This window comes from Mercenaria mercenaria, chromosome 1 (genome assembly GCF_021730395.1).
Source record: "Mercenaria mercenaria strain notata chromosome 1, MADL_Memer_1, whole genome shotgun sequence".
In the NCBI taxonomy this organism is placed as follows: domain Eukaryota; kingdom Metazoa; phylum Mollusca; class Bivalvia; order Venerida; family Veneridae; genus Mercenaria; species Mercenaria mercenaria.
The window spans coordinates 44,461,204-44,482,500 of NC_069361.1; the positions used below are offsets into that span (position 1 = coordinate 44,461,204).

Below are 21,297 nucleotides of genomic sequence, written 5' to 3' on the forward strand. Positions count from 1 at the left end.
AGCAGCGCTGTTTGCAGACGTTTATATCAAGTGGACAAGACTCTTCGTAGAAGTCTCACCCCCTGCCTATATCATGTCTGAATTAGTGTAAAATGCGTTGAACATTTCTTTGGCATTATTGATTAAAGAGTTTCCATTGTTTTTCCTTACATGAGAATTACATTACCTAAACCTTTCATATTGTAAGAAACACTCCGTTGACTAATTACCCTGTATTTGATTATATAGTGAAAGTCTGAAACCCTGAATGTAAAAGTTTCTGCTTTTCGTTTATATTGTAGAAGCAACATATTTATCGGCATGAACCATTTTAATCCGAAGTTTTCAAATCGTACCTGTATTTAGAACCGCCGATATTTAACTTTTTTTCACTGACCGAAAACCTTTGACCTACATCTATAATTGAATAAAAATGTCAACTTCATTTCAACAATTCCCACTTTGTATGTCCTTCGGCTGTCTACCATCCCGTTATAACTTCATTTTCCTCTGCAAAGATCATTGTGTTTATAAAAAGATAAACTTCCGCATGTCCAGTTGACCCAGCCGACATACGCGTATCATATTTTCTTCTACTGTCTTCACGCAGTCATTAGATGTTTCATAAATCCGATATAGGTCATGTGACACAGATATGCATCTGTTGTTTCAAGTTTTCATAATGAATTGGAAACATGATCGATACATTATTTTCTCCTTATAAGATGTTATACAGCGAACAAATCTCTCGAAGATAATACAACGGAAACATCTGATAAATCCTGAATACTGTTGCTTTTGTGTACACTCTTACTTTCAGTAAATATATTTTTTATGCACTCTAATTCATTTATTTTCTCATTCACCTCAGGCAAATGTTGTATGATAAACAATAACGAATGAATATGTAAAGAACCAGTGTAAATAAACTTCTGTTGACATAGTGAGCACTTGTTCTGTCGATTTCTAGGGCCGTAGCGAGCACTTGTTATGTCAATTTCTAGGGCCAGTTTCACTTAAGATATCTGATCGATAGTGTATCTTTTAATACAGATAGAGGATGTGTATAAATATTTGTTTTGATGGAAGTCCTCTAGCTAGCAGTTACCATTCTAATCGTATTTTTTTTATTATTATTACAGTCTTATTTCTTGAAATAGCATTAAATGCGTTTAACGATGATATCTGTTTTTAATTCATTCATTTTTTGTACTGGGCGCAGTAAAACCCAAACGCCGTCTGGAGCAAATGTTAGCGAATGTGTGAAGGAAGCCCTTGTATTAAAGTAACAGCTGAAAGCCTCTAAAATTTAAGTCGAGAAAAGTTGGTATATCTGTACCTCCAATACAGTACAATTGCCTAGAATAAGTACACATGAACTAAGCATATTTACAGATATACTTTGATAGAGATGTAGCAATTCAAGAGGACATTTTCTCATATCTTTTTATTTATTGTTAGAGCTTAGTTTGTCAGACTGAGCATTGTTTTAAAATATTGATTGATAAAGATAAATGTCAGTTGTTAAAGAAAAACTACATTACTATTATTTTTGCTATATCAAACTTTGTAAAGCTGTCACCACTGTTGTAACAAAATGCGTCTAAAATGATTTCAGCCTCCATTGGAAAATGAATAGATTCTGAATTAATGTATTAAAATTTTGCTTGTTTAAACACCATAGATTTTAGCCTTTCCAGACAAGTTTATATAAGTTTATTTGTAAGAAGATTACATCTGTCTTGCTACTAATTATTTTCATGAATAAATATAAATGATATTAAAGGTTTAATAACAATATGACGTCTTGCATTTCTGTATTGCACACTTAATAAAATATGTAGAGACGAGACAGTTTCGCTGCATTTAGCTTTCAGTGGCATTAATCAAAATGTTAATTTAAACTGAAGGAGGTTCTTATACTGAAAAGAACACCAAACAACCAGTTGTTACACAATTCTCTCAACTTTTTACGCAGCATATATTATTACTCCTATATACATATGTGTTTGTTTTGTTGGAGACATACTCAGCTAGAGCTCCGAATGCACTTTTTTCATGAGTGGAAATACCAAAATAATACTAAGATATTATCTGCATTTACCAACATTGTCCCGTCGTGTGTCTTTGTCTACACTTACCTTCCTTATAGATCCAAACATTTTTAAACATTTAGATCAAGAGTATGTATCTTCTTTGTTGATGTTTCAAACCAAGCCTTTATTTTGTCTGAAGATATGTAAACTATAATGACCACTTGTTAAGCTTTTCAATGAAGGCGTATACGATTGTAGTTTCCATTACATAGATATTGCATTACCCATGTGGAAAAGACTCATATTACAAGAAACATTCGCTGTATTAATTAGCATGTATGTACTTAAAAAGTGAAAGTTGCTTCTCTTGGTGATAGTTTCAGCTTTATACGAGTATTCCAATGATTAGAACTAAAACAAATATCGAGTGAAAGCATTTACTTCAACCCGAATTTCGAATGAAGAGTTCAAATTATACCAGAGATTTCATTATTTCTTTACTGACCTCTTGAATTACAGCAGTGGTTCTATCAGTAACAATTATCACAATGCTTCTTTTTTTTTGACTGTTAATCAACTTTTCTTCACTCAGAGATCCTTATATATTAAAAAGAAACGTCATTTCTTCAGCAGATCCACTTTAACACACCAGCAACCACGATTTATTTTTCCTAGACTGACTTCTTCACGTAATAAATGGATTACGTTATTTTATCAGAAACACTTGTCTCAGATATGTTTGGTAAGTCTGCCTGACATTTGTGTCACGATATATGTCACGTGGCACGAATATATACTTTCCTGGTGAGTAAGTCATAACATCTTTAACAGCAGTGTAACATTGCAGTGGTACCTAACATCAGATAAATATCTACAATATGTTCACTTTTGTGAACACTCTTAGTTTAATTCATGAAATGATATACAGCACCACCGTATTTTAATATATGAGCCGCGCCATAAGAAAACCAACATAGTGGCTTTGCGACCAGCACGGATCCAGACCAGCCTGCGCAGTCTGGTAAGGATCCATGCTGTTCGCTTTCAAAGCCTACTGCAATTAGAGAAACTGTTAGCGAACAGCATGGATCCTGACCAGACTGCGCGGATGCGCAGGCTGGTCTGGATCCATGCTGGTCGCAAAGCCACTATGTTGGTTTTCTCATGGCGCGGCTCAATTATTGAAATACAAGTCTGAAGAATAATTTCATGACGGCAAATGATTCTAGGCGGTGTATAACAGATTTATAATATATGAATTTATTATACTGTAAAAACATGGTTCTGAAATATTGTGTTTCGATTCTAAAATTTATTTTAAGTAAACAAGGAAATATACATGAAACAGAGAAGCACTATTTCATGGCGTATGTTGGGCGCCAAATATAGTAGTTGGACCTGGCCGTGTTTTAATGATATATACGTCCGGATGAATAATTTAGGGTGGTGTAGACGTCTGGTACGTTATTCTGTGGCCTTACAGTCGATTCAGAGTGTGTGAACTAAATGTGACACTGTTATGTTATATCATTTGATTTCTGAAATGTCGTGTATGTAGAATGGTAATTCAAACGTGATAGAACTGTTTTGTGACGCCTGTACGGTGCCACATAATATGTCGATGAGACGTTTAATGAAAGTGTACATGCTTTTTTTTATCATAGACCAATACACGTTTTCTTCTTCATGAATATCAAGACAACAAGGTTTGCATAATAAACAAAACTGAACGGATTTGTAAAGAACCAATGTAAATAATCAGTGATTCACTGAGCACTTATTTCAGTTGATCGAACCGGAATGCTGTCCTGGGTTTCTCTTACGAGGAGACAATATCTGATCAGTGATGAATCTTTTATCACAGCGAATGTATATTCAGTGAAAGTCTTCCAGTGGCTGCCATTCAAGCCTAGCAAAAATGTATTGTCGAATTCCGTCCTCATTATAAAGCTATTTCTAAATATGTTATAATCTTTTTTGTCGAATGGTTAACAGTCCTTTTGAAAGGTCAGTCAATAAAATTAAACTTCAGTTGGTAAGTTTGGTGTATACATGTCTGTTTGAACTATACAGTTCATATTTAGAAACTTTTAGATACACATGGACCGGATATGGACTTGACATTGTTATACACAACTTTGACTAACGTATAGCGGTTCGACTCGAACATTTTGTTGCTGCTTTCTAATTATTTTTTTGCTTAATTGAGCCGCGCCATGAGAAAACCAACAAAGTGCATTTGCGAGCAGCATGGATCCAGACCAGCCTGCGCATCCGCGCAGTCTTGTCAGGATCCATGCTGCTCGCTAACGGTTTCTCTAATTGCAATAGGCTTTGAAAGCGAACAGCATGGATCCTGACCAGGCTGCGCGGATTCGCAGGCTGTGGTCTGGATCCATGCTGGTCGCAAATGCACTATGTTGGTTTTCTCATGGTGCGGTTCAATTATTAAAGTTGATTCAAAATAAATGTATTATTTTGATTTTATATTATTTTCTAGATCAAAACTTATGTTTAAATAATCAAAAGTAATGATGTATAGTAAAATTGGTAAAGCTGTCAACATTTTGATAACGAAATGCATTACAAAATGACACAGTCTCATGGCATTGATCGTGTGTCAGTGTATTACTTAACAAAATTGCGTGAATCAAATACTTGGGATTATTGTTTTCTGTTTGCAACTTATTATATTGGTTTATTTTCAAGGTAGCATCTGTCTCGCTGTAATTATTTATCTTTAATGATTTTACTAGTTTGGTCCTGTCGTGTTTGTTTAGCAGTTCTTTACTGGTCACCTTTGCAGTCTGTAACTGAAAGAAAACGCCCAATAAAGTATGTAAGAGACAATCGACCAGTAGCACGCATTAATCTTTAAATAGTTCTTATATAGAAAAGGACAGCAAATATCAAGTTATATGATTTTTGCAATCGCATCAAGCAAATCGAGTCTGCAACATTTTAATTTGTGTCGTGTTGGGCGACTTGTGGAGTTTAATTCATCATTTTTATTTCTTATGACACATGAGGATCTCCATATTATTTATTGACGAAACGTCACACGCGGCTGCATATCATAAATGAAAGGGAAAACAATCTTCGAAAATGAGTCAACACATAGTTTTTTTTACTGGACGCAATACGTAAGGCGTGTTGACTGTTTAATTTGAAACAGTGAATTTAGCAAGATTTTAGCTACTGTTTTCTTTCAGTAAACTTCCGAAAGGTATAAATTCAATTTTGTATAGCTGTGTCACTTATATTTGAGCCGCGTCATGAGGAAACCAACAGCAATTAGAGAAACCGCTATAAGCGAACAGCATGGATCCATGCTGGTCGCAAATGCACTATGTTGGTTTTCTCATGGTGCGGCTCATTTCGTTTTTGTAATATGTCCTCTCTCATCAACCGATTGGTTCAATATTTCTTTTCTCCAAAACATGAGGCAAATACTTAAATCAAGAGTATGAGAGTTTATCTTGAAAATGCAATTTCTTCATTGGTGTATAACCCCAAGCCCTTTTTTGTCTGAAGTAGTGTAAAATATATTGAACATTTGTTTAGCTTTATTGACTAAAGCATATCAGTGTAGGCGTGCACCACTGTTGTAAGAAATAACATTACCTATGTGGAAAAGATTCATATTATCGGGAAAAGACACTCATTAGATTGATTAGTTTGTATGTGCTTATAAAATGAAAGTTGCTACTGCAACTGTATATGTGAATAATTTTTAATAACATTTATATAGATTATAGGAAACGTTTCTTCTCGATATATAATATATAGGAAACGTTTCTTCTCGATATATAATATATATAGTATATATCTAGAAGAAACGTTTCCTATAATCCATTCTTAGATTGTACCTGTATTTAGATGCGACAATACTGTTTCTCTTTCTCCAAAAACGTCAGTAGTTGTATCACTACGTGTGACTGATTTAACAATCCTACTGTTCATTAACCTTTATAAATTTAGATTCGTGTATAAAGGGACAAAATTTTCACTTGACCCCACCGACAAACGCGATTCATTTTCTTCCCGCGTAATAATTTGATTATATTATTTTATCAGAAACACTTGACTAAGAAATGTCTGACATTTTTTCACGATACATGTCACGTGATACGAATAGAATATACATCTGTTGTTTCAAGCCCTCCCGATGAATTGGAAACATAATCGATAAAAGTTAATCGCTTTGTACTATTGCAGTGGTACGTAATATCAGATCAGGATCTACAATCCATGGTGGTATTATTTAACATTTTTAGCTTGGTTTAAAAAAAACTAAATGAAGTAAAGCAATGTTTTAATATATATTAATATATATCTTTAATATATATTAATATATATCTTAACACGACGAAGATGCTACATGCCTGCGTATAAAAATTAGGGGGATATCATATTTCCATTCAAATATAAACAGAAAAGGCGTTTGCATGGCACACAATATAGTACGTCGGCATGACGTCAGCGTAACCATGTTTCTAAAAAAAAAAAAAAAAAAAGAAAAAAAAGGGAAAACACGACTCATCTGAAAAAATCTGAGAGTGTGTAAAAGTCGAGATCGATAATTATTGAATCAAAGTGTGTGAATTAAGTGTAAAACCATTTTTTAAATGTCGTTTGTATAAAGTAATAAATCTTTAATGGCAACACTCTTTCTCGGTTGGCTTGTTTGGTGCCATATAACAAACACGGTGGCATGACGTCGTTATGGCTTCGTTTTGATGGAAATGTACATAATTGTTTTCCTATTAGAACAATTAAATTTTTCTCTCATGAATATCAAGACAACAGTGGTTGTAAAGAAAACAATAGCTAAAGCATTTGTAACGAACCAATGTAAACAGTATTCGATAGATTCACTGAGTGCTTGTTACTTTAATTGATCGAACCAGCGAGATGTCCTGGGTTTTCCTTTCGAAGGAATCTGATCAATCGTTTATCTTCTATTACAGGAAGTGGATATTTATAGATATTTAATTTGGTGAAAGTCTTCCTCCAGCAGATGCCGTTCATAAAATTTATCCGAAATATCTTGTCGACAAACAGTGTTTCAAAGCTATTTCTAAATGTCAAAAGTTAAGTTTTGTCGATAGGAATGGATTAAAGATCTAAACAGTCTTTTTGAAATGCCACCCAATGACAGTAGACGATGGACTTTGTGTGTGTGTGTTCGGGTTAAGCGGCTTTTCAACATTTTTTTCAGTCATATAAATGACGGTGTCTGCTTGTAGCAGTGAGCACAATACCCACCTCACTGGAATATCACGCCCTAGACACGTGACATGATACCCCACCCAGTCACATTCTACTGACACCGGGCTGACCAGTCCTGGCACTATCCTCTTAATGGTGAGCGCCAAGCGAGGAAGCTATAGTAGTACCATCTTTAACGTCTTTGGTGTGACGTAGTCAGGGATTGAACCCGCGGCCTCCCGCACTCGAAGCTGGCGCTCTACCACTAAGCTACCGAGGCGGTTGACAGTGGACTGTAGTCGATAGGTTTAGTGATATTAAAGCAAAGGCAAGATTTGGACTTGATATTGTTACGAATATATGACATCACAAGTGTGACATTTTGTTGATGTTTGTTTTTTTTTTTTAATTTTGCTTCAAAAAAAGACTTATACGTATTCGTAAGGAGTTATATACTTTTCTAGATAAAATCGTATGTTTGTGAAATCAATGTTATTAATTATATTCTTTTAATACTAGCATAACTGGTAAAGATATCAACATTTTGGTAACAAAAATGCGTTCTAAATATGACATCAGCTTCCTGTGGGAAATGCATTGATCCTGAGTCAATGTATTACTTAACAAAATTGCATGGATAAAATATTAGGGATTATGGTTTCTCTTTGGATGTTAATATATTGGTTTATTTTCAAGGTAGCATCTATCTCGTTGGTAATAATTTATCTTAAATGGTTCTGCTTGTTTGGTAACAATATGGCGCCTGTAATGTTTGTCTAGCAATTTTTTTTCAAGTCACCCATGCAGTTTACTATTGAATGGGGAAAAAGCCCTACAAAGTAACAGACACTTGATCAGTAGCATACACTAAACTTCAAAAGGTTGTTATCCGAAAAGGACAAGCAGATATTTAGTTTTTTAGTTGCTGTAATCACACAAACGTATATGTAGATTATGCTACTATACTAAACATATTTGTTCGTTTCAGTGGAGGTAAATTTCATCGCTTGCACCATACCTAATACTTTTGTAAGTGAAAGCACAATGCCGTTTAGAGATCTTTTACCAAACACAAACATTTTTTTCTTCCTTTTTTATTCCATGAATTGAATTTTAATGAAGGTTTACTTCAAAAGAATGAAAGCTCCATTGGCGTAAAGTCATGCGCGACTATGTGTCTTAGATAAAACAAAAATTAATCTTTGAAAATGAGTGTAAATGATTTATCTTTTTAGCACAGTACATAAGGATCATATAGAATATTTATTTTTAATTAGTTTTATGTATTTCCGATGGGAATTCGTAGTTCCTTATATGGTATTCTGACTGCTTGAACAGTTAAACTAACAAGACTTTATGTACCGTTTTCTTTGAATAAACTGACAAAATGTTGTATAGATGTATCACTTCTGTTCCTTTTCTTGTAATATGTCCTCTCTCATCAACTGATGGGCTCAAAATTTCTCCTGGCTGTTTGCAAACATTTAGATCAAGAGTATATTTGTATGTCTAGAAAATGTAATTTCTTCGCTGGTGTCTCACCCCTAGCATACATTTTTTCTGAAATAGTGTAAAATGTATTGAACATTTGTTTGGCAGTATTGACTAAAGCATTTCAATGTAGGCGTATACCACTGTTGTTTCCCTAACAAAGAAATAGCATTACCCATGTGGAAAAGATTCATATTGTAAGAAACGTTCGCTAGATTAATTAGTCTGTGTGTGCTTTTAAAGTAAGTTCCTACTCGAAATGAAAGTTTACAAGTCTTATAAGAATTTCCGCGGCTGGGACCAGTCTGGGCGTAAATAGTTGCAGTTAGCACTAGTCTTCACAGAGAAGTCACAGTCAGACTTTATTGACAGCAACTCGCATATGAATAAAAATCCCTTTGACAAAGGGTTAAGTAAAAACAATAAATTAACAGTCGGGGGAGGGGGACATTCTTGCAATACATGTTTATATGCAGTTTATTAGTTATGTATATACTTCCATGTATCTTTCATCTCAACTGTTAACTAAATGCTCCCATTCGTGGATGCGTTTCACATTTTTCCCTACAAAATATCAGCTTTTCCAAAACAGTCATAACAAGTATGAAAATTTAATTTCTTCATTATCGCATCACCCAATTCCATATATCGTGTGAATACGTTTATTGGAATGTATTTGTCTTTGTTGCATTTCAATGTTGGTGGATACCGTTATTGTTTCTTCCGTATAGTGGCTGGTCATTACCAAATTAAATGTAAGCCTACGCAGGTCATAAGTAGTCCGAAGTTAAATAGTTCTTAGCTGTCTTCCTTTCCTGGTGCCATTTCTCAATAACATCGTGTTTTCTTTTACTGAATGCGTTTCAATCTGTATGTAAAGCATTCTTTCGAAATCGGGACATTCCCGTTGCATGCCAGATTAAAATGGCTGTGTAAGAAGCTTATGTCTGGAAAAGATACGTTGAAAGAAGTGACAAGGGGTAAATTTAGAGGGTTGTATTTAATGAAGTGTAACTTTCTTATATAAATGTTAACGTTCCTTTTTTCCGTTTTCTTTGGAAACGATATAGTTCTTTATGGGAATTTAAGTGTCTGATTATCTTGTATTCTAGAAAATGAAGAAATATCGTTATTAAACAAGTGGATTTTATATAAAAATAATGAGCAGTCGGTTTTAATTGTGTTTAACCTATAAAGAAAGCACTTTGCCTGTATGTAAAACACATATCATTAGTAACACTTGTTAAAATAAATGTTCTAACAAAGTTAAAGATTTAACTTGAAATGAGTTATTTTCTAACGTATGAGAAAGTGTGAAACTGCAGTCCCGACAAACCATCTCCATTTAATTTTCTTTTTCACGACTTGAGATAGTTAAAAGGATTAATACGCTTCTGTCATTATAAGGTAAAATGCATTTGCACGCGTATGCATTTCCATGAAAATATAATCACACTGCAGTTAATGTCCATGTACACAAAGCGGCGTGCCATGTTACCATGTGTCTCATTAATACCTCAGCTAGACTAGCTCTTAGACTATGATATATATATATATCTTTTTAACATGCGAATATAGCCAGTATATATCCTAGGCCCAATATCACATGATAATATTACAATCAGTTCTCTTAGAAAATATGTAGATAAAAGCAAAATCCCAAAAGTCTGACATTTTATGACAAATTCTTTATTATCAGTCTAGTGACTAGTCTGTACTTCAGTTTTAGGCTTGTCGGGATCTGAAAATTGAATGAAAAATGTATGTGATATGTTTCTACTCGGTATTATACACTTATTGGACGGTTTGTAAGTCAATAGTTATTCAATTAGTGTTTTATTACATGACATCAGATTTTTTAAAAATATTTTCTTCAAGTTTTATCTTTAGTCTAGGTAAATTTAGTACCGAAGTTTACACCGTTCATTGGCACAAACTAGGGATCGGCGATTAAAGCAAGAAGTCATGTTATAATTCAAGTTGTTTCCTTAGTTGCTTTCTATGCTTTGACAGATTTTATTATAATTATTCCCTGAATTTAAGAGGGCGAGGTGATGGGTGGGATCGTTTGTTATTATTCAGTTTTATTTCATATTAATTTTCAGATCAGATTAAAAAATCATATACACTGTAACCAAACACCAAGATGATTGTGGTCGGAAATTAGTGGAAACAAACTGATCTCTAATTTTAAGACCAGTTTTTGCAGCAAAAAAAATGCTAGCATAGAATATATTATTATATATATATTATTAAATATATTATCGCAGTGTTTGAATGACTTCAAAAAGGCAGTAAATATCACGAAAAATGACTATTCAAAACTTATACTATACAGTATTTATCAAAAAATACACATTCAAACAATTTTTTTCAGCTCATGGTTATCTTGAAATATATGTAAAAATATTGTAGTGTGGGGAGGGGGGAGGTCGTAAAATTCAAACCCGTGATAGTTACCGTATGATAGCGTTCATCTTGTAAAACAAAACCTTGCGTACAAAGAACGTTTCTCAATCTTAGTACGGTGAAAACAGTGTGAACTCGCGGGTAAAAATCAGTATAGCAATCGCCGACATGCAAGTTAATTAAATGTCAATACATCTGAATCAATTTGTAATCAACATGTTTTCTACAGCTTCTATCGTCCGAATCACGCGACGGCCGTGATCTCAAATCGATATCTCACGATACATGAGAATATGCGAGATTGCACTTTTTTTCTTGAAAGAAAGTTATTGAATATCACCAATAATAAGTTAAACCGATTTTGCGTAAATAGTTTTACAGTAATATTACTAATTAATGAGCAATCGAAGAGCCAAACATATTCCGCAATATGTTCGTAAAAAGACTTCCACATGATGGAGTTATATTGACGATAATCTATCAGCTAGACGTAGCGCATGGCATTACAATCGATACTGAGCTGAGCATTTACCCAATTCTGCCATTCAGTGGGAGGATCATGTAGCGGCGAGTTGTGATATGTGCACGTCGTGATAAATTCATTTCCGGATAATTAATTACAACTTTCAATTAGTTATGTTGGAATTTAAATCATTAACCATGCGGTGAGGACATTTAAGGTAGGAAAATTAAGGAAACTTTACAAAATTTATTAATCAGTCAGCTTTTTTACTTCTTTTTTCCAGTTCAGTTTTAAATTTCCAGTGTATTTCTGGTATTCTCTGTAGAATTTAATACGAAGTTGGCTTTTCTGTTAAAAATTTATTAACCCTCGTAACTGCGTGAATTTACTATGGAAAAGTTGATTTTGTCGTTTGTCAGACCTGTTGATCTTTAACAAGTGCGGAAATTGCCCGTATGATGGGATATATTAACAGGACTCTATTTTATGATATTTACTTCGGTTAATTTCTTTTGAATATGATCTTGTCAATTGACTACCTCATGATTATCCACAGATAGAATGAAAGAAAAAAGAATCTTTAAGAAATGTCTGAAAAATGTTTGCCCATGACATATTGGTATTATACTGATCATGACTGATTGTTCTGTATCTTGCAGATTACTTTTTATACATTGAGAAATATATAACGTGAAAATCTTCGTATAACATATGTCACGAATTTTATACCACTACTATTAACAGTAAAATGTGTGATACTAATGAAGACATTCGTACTAATAAGCAATATCCACTTATTTCTAGTATCTAGTGTAATAAATGTGACTAATTGTGATCAATAAGAGATGAAAATAAAGTAAATATATGTAATATTACATTCATATATTTCTTATTTTCAGCATGAAGTAATGGAGTTAATGAAAATTGGGGAATGGGGAATTTAATGAAAATTGCGGAATGAAAAAGAAAATGTGTAATACAGTATGTTATGTAAAGTTAATTTGATACGAGCATTCAATTATTATAATTACACTATTAAAGTAAAATTAGAACTTGAATGATGTACAATTTTATATATCTATTAAATTATTTAAAATGTGCACCACGGTGCTAGAGGGTAAAATGATATCAATGGAGAGAAAATCAATAAACAGTACATAGATAATGTAATAATATCAATTAACGGTATTTCTGATATAATACAAGAGTTGATGAGAGAGTGTAAAAACATCAATAAAGAGTAAATGTAGAAAATGAATATATATATGAATATATTTCGGTACCGCGTAATAAAGGGAGTGAAAAAAATCAATTAATAGTAAAATAATATAATTGAAGGCTCATAATCGTGGCTGACACATTTTCCGTTACGGACATAAAATACATTAATTTCTTGTTAAATGCGATTTCTGATACTAGTAATTACTTTTTTATTGCTGAATAAACTAAAATGTTTTATTGAACCATTGTTTTTGTTACCTCCCTTTATGGCTCTAATTATAACAGTTCATGTGCAATATTAAACGTAGTGTTTTTCTAACCATGTAAGTACGCATAACCGTCTATTTGGAAAGCTGTAGATAAAAAAAACAAAGCATTATGGACCTTTAAGTACTTTTTATAAATACATGTATGACGTTTGAGTAAGAGTACATGAAAATATATGTAGAATACTAATGTAATACAGTTCAGTGACACATGATATAGTGGTGAAAAAAAAATCAATAATTAGCATGAGAATATTGATATAATATATATTGGCACCAATAGCATAGTATGGCGAACAGATGGTATATGTGTGTGTATCAAAAGTAAGACTTTGTGATTATGAAATATCGTCTGTGCTAGCCTGAAAACACTGGACGGTATTAGTGGAATATCTAGATGCCATCAGTGTGATTATTACTTGATGTGGCAAGGATTATCTTTGTGTCAATTATCTCTCGGCATTCAGACATTTCCCAGATAATTGGCTAATTCACCTAAAGTTCGGACGTTAGTGTTTTTATGTAACAGGAATGTCAGAGGATAAAGTTATGATATTTCTTCTTATATTTTGAAAATGCTTGTTTGTGACGGCATTTATCCATGCCACAAGGAACCGGATTGCTTTTAATCAACACGTGACTTGGAATTTAACTAGTGGTTTATGAATACGGCGGTACTATTTCTTGGAAGTAAGAAAGACTATTCGGTGTAAAGGAGTACATAATATAGTAACACTATATCTACTGTGTCAAACAAAAGTATGTGAATTATGTGTAATATATGTCAATATATATGTCAATGTGTAATATATGTCAATAGAAACCATATGTGCAATTTTGAGTAATAAAAAGACAGTTTCATCAACTTATTTCCATTCAAATTTGTTACAAATTAAATGAATTCAGCATTATCAAAACCATTCCTTCACACTGACGTGTATGAAACTGTAAACCGTTGACGTGAATAATTGAGGTTATAAGTAATTATACAAGTCATAAGGTTACGATTACTTAAGACGTAATTTGAGCCAGATGTTACTTACTTAACAAGGTTATATGATATATGACAGCAATCTCTAGTTTCATATCTTGTCATATTAATAAAACAAAATGAAAAAAAAATCGGCTCATGCATAGGTAAATCAAACGAATTTCAAAAGATAATCAATTTGAAATATTTCAAATTACAACATGTTCTATTTAATAAAACATAGTTTTCTTTATCAAAAACAAAACAAAACTTTTCATTTAATATAAGTATGAGCCCAAGAAGTTCAGAACTGTTTTTAAAAAAAAATTATCACGATACTAGTATCTGTCAAAAAATCCTCAAAAAAAAAATCACCTAATATTATGTTATAATAGTTTATCTGGCAAACAGTATAACAACTGACACACAAAATGCTATGTCAGTTGGGAAATATTTATCCTTCCAACATTGCAGGGATATCCTGCCTGATCTGGATCCGTACTGGTCGCAAAAGTCCTAACGTTGGTTCTCACACGGTGGCGCTCATATATTTTTGCAGGCATTCTAGTAGTTAAATTGAGTTTAACAATAAAACCTTAAAAATCTATGCCAAAAAAGAAAAAATATGATAAGGACATATTTATTTTTTAGGCTGAAAAGCGACCTCAATATAAAAGTGCAGTACTATGATAAATTTCTCCTCAAAGTAAACAAGCGTATTAAATAGTTTTCATTCTGATATTCCCAGATAATAATTGATTTTCTGACGTTGAAGATCAATACGTGGTCGAAGCTAAAGATGGATCTTAACATTGTGCTCTATAGTAATTGGATAAATGAGTAAGGAAAACATTTAAGTAAGAAAATGCAGTAGTTCATTTTTTGTAGGAACGAAGATACCTCAAAGCATTAAAGGTGTCCTTTGTCATTCTGATCTATGGTACACAATTATATATGCGTAGTTTTCCCCCTACCCTGACAAAATCTCACCAGCTCAATTTTGGCCAAGAGGGAAAAAATTACGCTTAGATTTCATGTTCTCTAGATCTATCGTTATCCGAGTATTGTTTTTAAAGAATACGTGTAAAACTGACCTTAAAGTATAAATGTGTAGGAAAATATCTATGGACATCTTCATTATCGCGATAAAACTCTTCATTTGGTCGGAAATGCAAAACCAGGAATACTTTTCCCGTTAGTCCTTTGTGTGTCCGATTGAATACTGTAATCTTTGATATTTCTTGAGAATACATATACATTTCCTTTCTGAATCTTCTATAAAAGTTTTGTTGCGTTCTATTCTGTTTTGATAACGAAATTATATCATTTCTGATTTTTATATGTCTTGAATATTTTCCTAAGTAAAACAATGAGTTTTTGAGATTTACATCTACCTACACAATTGTTTGTAAAAAGCATGTAAAGAAATGTGTCAAATCAGTTGAAGGGTTTTCAACATCTGAAATTTCACGTGTCACAGAGATAATTGCAGTATGACAAGATCACTGCAAGAAAGTTAAATCAGGATTAAAAGTCACGAACATCCGGCAACCCTCTGTCGTTTTCATTTAATTAGTCTGCGTAGATTTTTTTCTTTGAAGCCTAGAAAATAGCATGTTTTGTTGATGAGGCATACAGCAAACAATTGCCAAAATGCTTTTTTACAGTTAATCATTTCAGAATAGTACATGATTTTGTTGCTCATGATTGTTCCTTTTGTCTTCAATTTTAACTGGAGCTAGAGACGTGCGGCTTTGGTCGCATTGCCCCCTACTGCATGCACAAATCCAAAATAGGGCAAAACAAGGTTATAGTTCATTATCTTAGCTGCGGTGGCCTAATGGAAAAGGCACATGCCCCGCCATTGGGATGTCGAAGGTTCGAGCGGGTCTTGTTACTGAAGAATGACTGGTTGGTGAGCCGCCAGCTAGTTAAATGATGGTTACCGATTGCCTACCTGCCTGGTGCCTGGCGTTAAAAATAGACATCTGGAAGTAATGCTGTTCAGTGTATGAAGGTGTCTCATAAGCCAATATGGCTGACCCTTTCAGTAGGAGTGGCACTATAATAAAAAAACACTTTACTTTAATTTTACTTTTTAGCTGAAACCTTGTCTGGAAGTAAGTAAACTAGGAATATCCCAGAATTCCTACATTATGACTATATTTAGAAAGTCTTTAAAGGAGAGATCGACAGTTACTAGTATGTGGGTTTTTTTCTCGTTATGTTTCAGCTATGTTCGACCAACGATTAAAAGGTATACAAAGAAAATCTTCGGTTCTTTTTAACAGTTTTTAAAGATTTAAACTAACTTCCTGTAACTATTTTTTGGCCTCTTCCTAAGAAGGTCTTTTAACAATAATTTACTAGTTTTGTTTCATAAAATTTAGTGAATATATTTCATCGGTTTATATGTATGTGTCCAGTCAGACAAAAAAACGAATACTGTTGCTTTCGTATAGATAAGATACAGTTGTTTTGACAAGCATGTGAAAAGGAAAAAAAACATACGTATATGATTTACTTAGAACAGAACAGAACAGAAACTTCTTCTCTTATACATTTGTACAGACGGTTGCAAACATCATTTTACACAAACGCAACATAATTATAAGTGTCTGTCTTTGTATAAATGAAAACCAATACATTCTATAGAAAAAAGCCACGAGAGCATAGAAACTATGTATTTTTGGATGGGTTCCCAGAATATATTTATTTTTCTGTGGAGATTAATTGTTAATGGTCCGTCCAAATTGAAAAATGACCAGAGCTTGTAAATTATGAATTTTTATTAATAAGAAATAACAGGAAGTATATCCGGTGTTAATTGGACATATATAGAATTACAAAAAAAAAGTATTGATCGTCTGGATAATGTTGCAGACGACATTATTGGTCATTTAATATGCAAAACTTTACGTTGGTATATTTTTGTCTACGAAGCATGACACGTTTCGCTCTTGGTGTGGCTTTTACTGACTGAATAGCGAATAGTGCAGACAATGATCAGCCTACACTGATACAGGTCGATCTTGGTCTGCACCGGTCGCAAGGGCAGTATCACTTGCCGCCAGCAGGCTAAAGGTTAATGTCTTTGCTATTTCCAGTGCGTTAATCATTTCTTTTGCTAGTCTTCAAACGTTTTTTTTTCTGTAAAACAGTCGTCGGGTCAGATCATGAAAATATATGTTCTGTGTGAATCTTAGCCAAGTGCTGAATTACAGAAATTAAGAGAAATATAGTATAAACAGTACAGCTCTCTCTCTCTATCTTAAGTTAAATTGTGTATGCTTTAGAAGTAGGCCCCTGTGTGTAGTGTTTTCTTTCTTTGAGGTTTCTAGCCCACCCATCAACATTAAGGTAGAAAGGAATCAGACGTTAACTTATAAAAGTTATAAATATAGTCGCACTGTGTGTTAAATATTGTACATAATATATGACCCATCTTCATCGACACGTAACTGTCTTGGAGTAACGATGCGCGCGCGTGTGTATGTGTGTGTATGTGTGTGTGTGAGTGTGTGTGAGAGAGAGAGAAAGAGAGAGAGAGAGAGAGAGAGAGAGCACTTATTTATAGCCGAAATAGATATCCCTCCAAAACATTGTGGGATGATAGTTCTAGATTTTGAGAACTCTCCAATTTCAGGAGTCCTGGTTCTTTAGCGTGCCAGGTATAAAGCACCCGTACATTGAATTGTTGTCTGGATGTTAGTTGTTTTAAGTTGGAATAGCGGGGTAACATACTCTAGATCCCTGGATTTTTAGTCAGACAGTGTTACCCCTGGACAACTGCGTCTGCTCTTGGAGAAACTGCATGGATTATCGTCTGCTTTTAATTAACACCTGACCAGGGTGATAAAGGGATGAACTGGAAACAAGCACCGCTCTACTCTTTAAGGTTACTCTCTATTTTAAGATGGTTTTATGTTCAGTTAATACAAAATTGATGATGAACGTGAATGAGTTTAGTTATAATCAGATTCTACTTAGCTCACTGCTGAAGCAATTTTATTGAGTTCTGATATTAAAAATTCATATGTGGGACTATTTATGGACGTATGGATGTTAATACAATAAATTATACAAAAGACATGTCACATTTAATCGATTCAAATTAATTTACCTAAGTATCAACCTGTGATGGGTTTAACTGGAAACATCAATAGAAGAAAAAAGGATATTTGATTTATAAACTAGTTAAGAAGAAATCGATATAATCTATACGTATATTAGGTATATATCTTCTAAAACAAGAAGTTATTTACGTGGCGCTGAAAAGCGAGTCCATCGCTTAAGACTGGTTTTCTGAATTAGTTATGAATGAATTGCGGCGGCCAAGAGTTTCAGACAATTATATTCTCTTGCAAAATATAAACTAATCAATAAGTTTCTCTATCTAGTCGTAAAGAGCCTACTTATAGACGTTATGTAACGAATTACTCAACGGAGACTTTAAGTCGGGGCCGATCCTCCGCTATCCACTTATAGCCATGTATAAGACGCGCGTTATACCGAGAAAACAGCAGAAACGTCGGAGTCAATTACTACCATAGATGCCCATGACGTTGTCAAGGGAGTACTGCTTTATGGAAAATGCGAGAAAATTGTGCTTCAGGGATTGTAATGATAATACCATGTATCGATCCCTTCTGTATATCAGCAAGTTCCATACAGAGTTTTCTATTCGGTGTGTATAAAATATTTATAGACAAGAAACATTAGTTTATTTCGGATAACAATGGCTTTCAATGGTAGTTTGGCTGCCGAGCACGTCAGAGCTTCTACAATAATTGGTATACATTGCATGCGATCGGGCAGCTTAGCACATTTATGAGAAATAATATCAGACTTGAATGTGTTGTGTTTTCCCCTGCAAAGCACCATATTCCCAAAGAGTTTTTTTTTTTTGGTTTATTATAATTGATTATGCAAAAAGTATCCGGGATCGATTGTTTTATTGAACACAGGGCATTCGTCTTACTTTGATCTTGATTTACACCGACTTGAGAAACAAATCTTTAAACTCTTTTTTTTTCACGCTTACGGCAGGGAATGTAGAGATCTCGGTAGCATTCTGTCGAGAAGTCGAACCCACGCTCTTGTGGTCAATGGCTGGACGCACAACCAATTCACAAGTAAAGCAAGCCTCTATTGCTCTGCAGTTTCATAGGGGTATTCTTTAGATATAAAAATTCTGGTTTTAAAAAACAAATATAGGGCTTAGAGACAACGGCCAGCTTATACACTCCACTTCTACACTTAATGGCACGAGCCCGTATTTGTTCGCTGTTCGATTGCGCGAGCCTCAGTGTAAGTGTCAGTTAAGGGCGCTGTCTCAAATCATTTGCCACTCAGTTTTGTTGGTAGGAGTCCTGTTTGTGTTGTCATATGAGAAAACGATGTAGCTGGATCGCGAAGGTTCATGGTTCTACCAAGGTGTCAGCATGTGCTTAAAATAGTGCTTTGGGGGGAATCACGGAGACTTTTATCGCTGTTAAAGGCTTTATAAGTGTCGTATAACATTAATTACTGAACATAAAAACCATTCCGATTCTAAAATGTGTACCCGTGTATAAATAAAAACTGCACTATTTAAAAGTTTATTTGGCCGTTGAAAAAAAAAGTATGTTTGAGTATCATTCTTGTATAAGAATGTTTTAAAGGCAGGATAATAAAACATTGAGAGGCTAAAATTGTCTCCCTAGCGGTATATACTTTGTCATTTTACTTAGATAAATTAAGTACCTCATGATGATATATTACAATATGAGCCGTGCCATGAGAAAACCAACATAGTGGCTTTGTGACCAGCATGGATCCAGACCAGCCTGCGCGTCCGCGCAGTCTGGTCAGGATCCATGCTGTTCGCTTTTAAAGCCTATTGGGATTTGAGAAACCGTTAGCGAACAGCATGGAGCCTGACCAGACTGCGCGGATGCGCAGGCTGGTCTGGATCCATGGTGGTCGCAAAGCCACTATGTTGGTTTTCCCATGGCACGGCTCATATTTTTGCTGATGGTAGACAAAAATAAGCACATTAAGGACGTTGTATATGTCTGTTGCTAGGTATGATGTAAGCTTGCGATGTAACCTATTACTTTGGACGTACTTAATTATTTGCATAATAAATTATTCATTCTTGTTAAATGGTGTATCCGTGTCTCGCTAAATGATATTTTCTAAAAATCTTATTTCTATGCCATTTCTTTCATATAGAAATACAGTTCATACAGTAATACAACTAAAACTCTAAAATGTGAAACTTAAATGCATTTTACCTTAAATTGTAGCGTGAGAACTTTCACCGGAAGTTTCCACTGAACGCCACCTAGTGTCAGAAGTAGAAACGCCATTTCGAGGACAACATGGCGTCATCCGATTGATCAGTTAGATTGAATGAAAAATATTAATCACGATAATACTACAAAATTAAGCATTACATGACTTCCCGCAAGCTTAATACTTCAGTCAACACATATATATTATGCCGAAAGGTAGCTCGATTTTGGGCTCTGAAATAAATAAATGAAGTTCCTTTCTGAAAAGCAATTGAATTAATTTCTTAGATAAAGAAAATAAAGTTCAGTCGTTGCCAACCTCTTCTTTAAAAGGGAGCGTCTGTCCTCTGAACGTTCTTTTTGCCAAGCAGTCACACCTAGGTAAACGTAAACAGATGTTTGTGTGTACTTAACAGATGTGTGTGTGTACTTATATATCAAGTCTCTGTCCTATATACTAGTTAATATAAAATGGCAGTAATGCAAGAAATGAAATATTGATAAGCTATTTTTATTGTGACATGCGCAGGAATAACATAATTAGTAGCATACAATAAAATGTATGGCACCTGGCCCATTAGGCCTATATGTCAGCAGGATAATCCAGTAATTATGTACAAAATTCGTAAACAGGTCATATAATATACATATACTGGTTTACTTCGAGGTGCAGATTTTTAACAAAATATAAGCCTGCAGATCATATTTATAGCCGAAAACTGCATTTCCCATAAATAATACGACATACGTCTTTTTATTGTTTTTGATAACTTACTAGAATTTTCATCATTCCCACATGCTATCCATTTTATTTTACTACATTCTACATGTGTAGCTTCCTTTTTCTAAAAATGTAGCACTTGTATTTACATACTGCTATAAAGCATATAAAATATCCATAGACATGATACTATATTGCATTATTTTATTTTCTAAGACATTAGTGTATTTTCTCGTTGTTTAAAATCCAAAA

At 33.9% G+C, this 21,297-nt stretch overlaps 1 protein-coding gene across 11 annotated transcripts in view; it reads left to right on the forward strand.

The window, feature by feature from the left end:
* LOC123540363 (sodium channel protein para-like) overlaps positions 1–21,297 on the forward strand; it is a 196,690-nt gene that overhangs the window by 77,544 nt on the left and 97,849 nt on the right. Inside the window, exon 1 of one of the 11 annotated variants that reach the window (XM_053546017.1) lies at positions 11,681–11,806. The exons of the other annotated variants lie outside the window; for them this stretch is intronic. The gene's annotated coding sequence lies outside the window, so the exon portion shown is untranslated. Of the gene's footprint in view, positions 1–11,680; positions 11,807–21,297 lie in introns of those variants that run through there. 11 annotated transcript variants of the gene reach the window in all.